We start from the raw sequence: 6,000 nt of genomic DNA on the forward strand, positions 1-6,000 counted from the left end.
CGCCAAATAAAACGTTACGGTTTCCACAAGGAAGCAGTAAAAATTAACAGCTAATGATATATATCATAACCGAGCCGGCTTTGCCGTTTCACGCAACGGCAGCTTGCAGTACATTATCTGTATGAAGTTGAAGGCAGAATTTTATGTTCGCTTCATCGGGCCCCGGCTTCATCTTATTCTCATATGACTCTACTTTAAAAGGGCGTCAATCGTTATTTCACAATTCTTTACTCAACATTGGGACCTGCCGCCATGGCCATGGGCTTCTATACCATGTTAGCATGGGTTGTAGCTAGAATCAGGACCTAAACAGTAATTCGTCCCCCAGTCCAAACGTTGGTCTTTGGCCCCATAGGGTGGTATTTTCAAGTTGAAGACTGAATTTCGTCAATATTATTAGTAATTGCATTATATTACTATTCATTTTTAATCCTCTCTCAGCCCCGATGGTCAGATTTGCCTGCAGAGCTGGGAGCACGTAATTCATAATAATAACGTCCGGTATCTTGCTATAATTACTTTAGTTTATGTTGTTAATTCGTGACCTCCGCGGTCTGTTATATAATCAAAAGATATTGAAGTGGCGCAAGAACTTTGGTGAGACGCACACACAAATTGTCATGTCTTTAAAACTCTGTGGGTGACCCGGGTGGCATTTGCATTATTAGTTCAGATTGGCAGGACCGGACTATTAGTCACGTCCACCCAGCGTGGCTATCGACAATGGACACATACCCAAAGTTTCGACCAAGGTCTTTCTTTATATATCACACTTCGTGAAGACGCATGTTGGTGGAAACTGCGTATATCTTTTGGTGTGTCGTGGAACGGTATTCACTGGCACCTAAATGCCTATTACTATAAATTAGGGTTGCATTTAAAACAAAAATCAATTAAAAACAGACATGTTTAAAACAAGGCTCTTGTTTAAAAAATGTTTTTTTTAAACCACGACGTCACGAATATAAAATTGTGACGTCCTAGTGGATTGAGATTGACAATTGAAAATATAGGGTAAATATAGCTTATTTGACGAAATATCTGGACTATAACTGTTGAACAGACTATTTTGAGGGTTCCAACTAGGGATGGTGTGAACGTGAGGTTCACATTCGCGTTCTGTGTGTGAACCTCGAAAATTTAGAGGTTCGCGTTCACAACAGAACCTTGGTAGGTTTTGCACTGTGAACCTTTTTGGTAAATTGCAATTTTCACTTCATTATAAGATCTTTGGTTCAAATTTATTGCATTTCAACTGCGGGCCACTCTATGCACGGCGCTGGCAGCATAAAAAATCAACACTAAACGAGCATGCACCTTGACAATTTCAAAAGTTTTACTTGCTTTTTTACAAAAATTTTCTCGAAATATTCAGCTTTCCGTTCGTGAATATTTAGTGACTCTCTGCTGTGAGCTTGAGCCGCAATCACACAACATCACGAGCGAAATACGTAGTCAGCGAATGATGCTTATTCAACCAATCAATTACATTGATATCGTTTTCTGATGTAAAAAATCTATCAGGCGTACGGGGTCAATCTTGACTTCATATCTTTACTGTCTCATTAAAACCAAATACGTGCGATTAAGGTGTTGGCTACTGCTGTATAACTTGTTAATGGTGTGATATCGGTAGCCAGTATAGAAACCCGTTTTACACTCTGCTCAATATCAATGTAACAATGCTCAGACTCCGAATACATTGTCCGTTAAGGCCTGGTAAGTCCTCGTCGAAATTGTTGGCAAAGCGACGGAATCTATTGATTTTATGGGATTATTATATTCTTTGACTACCGCGGTTGATACATTCAGCGACGTTTGAAATGCCAATATGTACTTCAGCATTGCGGCATTATGTGGCCCGTGTCGTCGCTAGGTATCGTGTACATTAATATAAACTATCACTTCATTGAAAGATAGGGCTGGAATTAGCAATATGACGTCACGTGACGTCACGAGGTTCACACCATCCCTAGTTCCAACCATCCCATATCGATGTACGTCGGCCAAATCGGGTGGTAATTGTCCGTAGGCACATACAAAATGTGTTTTGGAAAGTGTTTACACGATTATGGCATAATGTTACAACTTTAAAAACACAATTTAGTTTTTTTAAACAACCATTTGTTCTAAATGCAAACCTACTATAAATTATGTATGCTTTTTTTAGGAAGATACGTATGCATTTCAAAATTAAGCTATCCAGAGAAAATTTTCAAGTTAATTAAATCTCTCGAAAAGACTGTATAATTTATGTTGGTTTACGAAATACTTTTGAGTCCCCTTCGATCTCGCTCCCCACCCTATTGGGAAATTAGGGGCGGCGGTTATGGACCTGGCAAGAATGCAAATCGTTGGGTGCGATAAATCGACTTCTATAAAAATGGGCAATCGGTACATCATGACGTAGCAAGCCAATGACGCATCTTTTTTTCCAAGAAGTTTGTTATCTCATTAGGGCTTTTCAGTGCAATCCATATATTGTCTTCCGATATAACTTCTAAGATGCAAAATAAATGTAATCGTGAGTAATCGTGATTACTTTTCCAATGTAATCGTAATCGTAATCGACTACTTCCTGATTTTGCTGTAATCGTAATCGTAATCGTAATCGCGTCATTCAGAAGTAATCGTAATCGCAATCGATTACATTCATTAAGTAATCACCCCATGTCTGATGTCAATATGCATCCTCCCGCATGATGTCTATAACTCATTAATTAAAAAAAAATTATGCCCAGCACAAAAAAAGAAAATATTTATTCAAGCATTTGATAATGTGTTTTGTTCTTGTCAAGCGTGAATAGTACAATATAGTAAATAATATTTCCACGATGTGGAATGCCTGTCTGCAAGGCCCCGTCACATAAGGCCTACTTGGATATTATACATTGAATATCTCTATTACTGATGTTGCGGCCTGCGCGACGTCATCAAAACTTGGAGATTGGCCCGCGAACACATTTGAGTTTGAGACCTCTGAGCTAGATTGACCGCAGTGATATGCCAAATCATAAATACATGGGCTATATGTAGTTGGTATTGCATATAGGCCTATATATGACTGTATGTACAATGTATGAGGTGACCAGCTGACTTGAAGACCTGATGGTTGTATCGCTGGCTACCATTTTACAGCAATACCTTCTTACACCTGGAAATTAACTTCTGCCTGTCTGTCTGTATGTAAGCACTGGAATTCTTCATAGAGTCAGATTCCGTTAAATTAAAGTTTTTTCATTAAAAAACTTGTCAGGTTTTGAGTCAAAAAAGTTTTTTCAGGCCAAACTACTTCGTAAGGACTGACAGTTCGAACCATAAATGAAGATAAGTAGTACAATTCTAACATTATGTGGGAAAACACCCAATTTGCATACGTTAGGTCAAGATTTGTCAAAATTCAGTTTTTGAGGGTAAAACAATCGCGCTAGTGAGGAGTAAGAATGCATCAAAATATTATGGTATGGTATGTATGATTTACGTTGAGGACAGCCAGTGAGGTATGTTGGGTCAAATTCATGTCGCATTTGATGGTTAGCCTTGAAAATAAGCCAGTGTAGTCAGCATGTAAATAAATTACTACGATAATGATACATTATGTCGGATGTATGACTGGAGTGAAAATGCGATTTTATTGGAAAGAGAAACCCATATACGTTATCACGTTGGCACGGACTGCAGCCAGTCGAGTAATGGCATAGCAATGTGAAGTATTGTCAATATTCATACCATAAATAGATGACGACGACATGTTAAAACATTGCAGGTTACGCCTTTGATTTTTGGTATACTTGCTTTGATAACAGGATGAATCCCATTAAAACGGACTGGGGGTGACCTGTAATCTGCACTGCATTGTCGTATTTGTAAGGATATATGTATTCCCATGTCGATCGAATGAATGATGTCGGTTCCACAGACTTCCACTCCTGAAACGATAAGCAATTCGTACATCACCAATATTTGAATAGCTGGTTCGTGGCACAGAACTTGAATATAGCTTTCAATACAATATCCATTGTATAATAATATTTATCAACTCGAAGACTTTACGGGTGCCTCTTTTCAAGAGTTAACGGCACACTAAAGGGATTTAAACAGATTTAAAAGCAAAACCAAAAAGGCAAAGTATGACGCAACAATCAAAATCACAAACCATGAAATTCGCATTGTACCAATGGCAACAATAACAAACTATGAAGTATACGGACAGTCGGACATACGTTACTATAGTAGCAACGCAATTCGTAAATGAACAGTTGCGCGCACGAAACACATGTACTAATGAGAAATTTGTAGGTTATAGAGGAAATCTTTTTGTCTACATAAAATAGGTTTGTTCAACTGAATAATAGTAGACTCCAGCACTTTTAGATGAAACAAAGACCTACCACGCGCAATGACAGTGAAAATATTGTCATCATAGTGCTGTGCACAGGCGAGGTTTTCACTCAAATGCTCACCGATTGACGAAGCATATGCTTGGTAATCGTCATAGCAGTCTGTTTTGGCAGCCAATTTGCACTGACGTGCAAGCTCCGTGCGAGAATTTGCGCATGTTTTTGACCGAATCAATTTTGGGATATGCTGCTTAATATACGTTCAAACAATCTTTGAGATGTACGTCCTACATACCTACTATCACAGTGGCACTTGTATTGGTAAACAACATTACTTGCATTAAAGGCAGCAAGTACATCTTTTCGAGAGTTGGGCAACAAGGGTTTCGTTGTGTACACCACATGCGTGTTTACGCTGTAATAACAACGGTGAACAGCCGATTTAATGAGTTTTTCAAAACGGTTAGACACGTTACCTAGCCAAGGTAAGTGTAAAAATGCCGGGCATTTTTCTGGTCCGTATTTGGGAGCTATATCCGATTTTTTCAAAACCCTAGCGATGGAGCATTTTGATATGTGGTCTGGATAGCCATTTTTGGACAGAATCAAGTGGATATCATCCAATTCGCGTGACAGTTTGTCCGGTGAACAGATGCGCAGGGCCCGATCGACAAGAGATGAAATAAGGTTTAATTTACGCCGCTTCGGGCAAATTGAATCCCAACGGATATAATGACTTGTGAAGGTAGGTTTTCTGTACACCGACGTTAAAAACGTTTGTCCTGATCTCTCTACTAAGACGTCTAAAAAGGGAAGGGCAGCATCAGTTTCCTTTCCCACGGTAAATTGTAGAGCTGGATGGAGACAGTTCAATTTTTCGAAGAAATTATTACACTCTCGCTCATTTTTAAAGGCAACAAAGGTGTCATCGACATATCTAAAATAGAGGAGAGGTTTTGCGACGTTTTTAAACAATTTCTTTTCATGGTATCCCACGAATATATCGGCCAAACTAGGTCCCAACGGTGAACCCATTGCAATACCATTACATTGGCGGAACATCGTGTCATTGAAGCTGAATTCAACGCAACTAGTAGCAGTTTGCAACAATTAAAGAAATCTATCACGTGGTAATTTCGGAGGTTCAAGCGTGCCATCATAAAGCGCGTCTGCGCAGATTTCGAAAGTTTCCGACAGTGGTATGTTGGTAAATAGACTTTTCACATCAAATGAGCTAAGAAATACATTGGACGGATTTAATTTAGCGCGCTTTAGTTCTTCTACAAACGTGAACGAGTCGCGACGACAGTGGTGCGTATACAAGGCAGTGTTGGGATCAAGTCACTACCTTCGAGTCACGAGTCATCTCGAGTCATTGCACATTTTGACTCGAGTCAAGTCAAGTCAATCGATTTTCGAAAGTGACTCGAGTCAAGTCAAGTCATTCGATTTCTGGAGGTGACTCGAGTCAAGTCGAGTCAAGTCACGAGTCAAGTCACAATTCAAGTCATGTTGCCTTTTTGAAGTATGAGACATGATTACGTCATTGCATTTTGCTAGCTGTCTGAAATACAGATTGAGTGGTCATTGATTCTAAACCAATGAGCGAATATAGAGTCAAATATACACGCAAGAAGGCCCTGTATCGCTCACATATACG

The sequence above is a fragment of the Botryllus schlosseri genome, chromosome 5 (genome assembly GCF_051294905.1).
Source record: "Botryllus schlosseri isolate E-star chromosome 5, Bs_hap1, whole genome shotgun sequence".
Taxonomy (NCBI): Eukaryota; Metazoa; Chordata; class Ascidiacea; order Stolidobranchia; family Styelidae; genus Botryllus; species Botryllus schlosseri.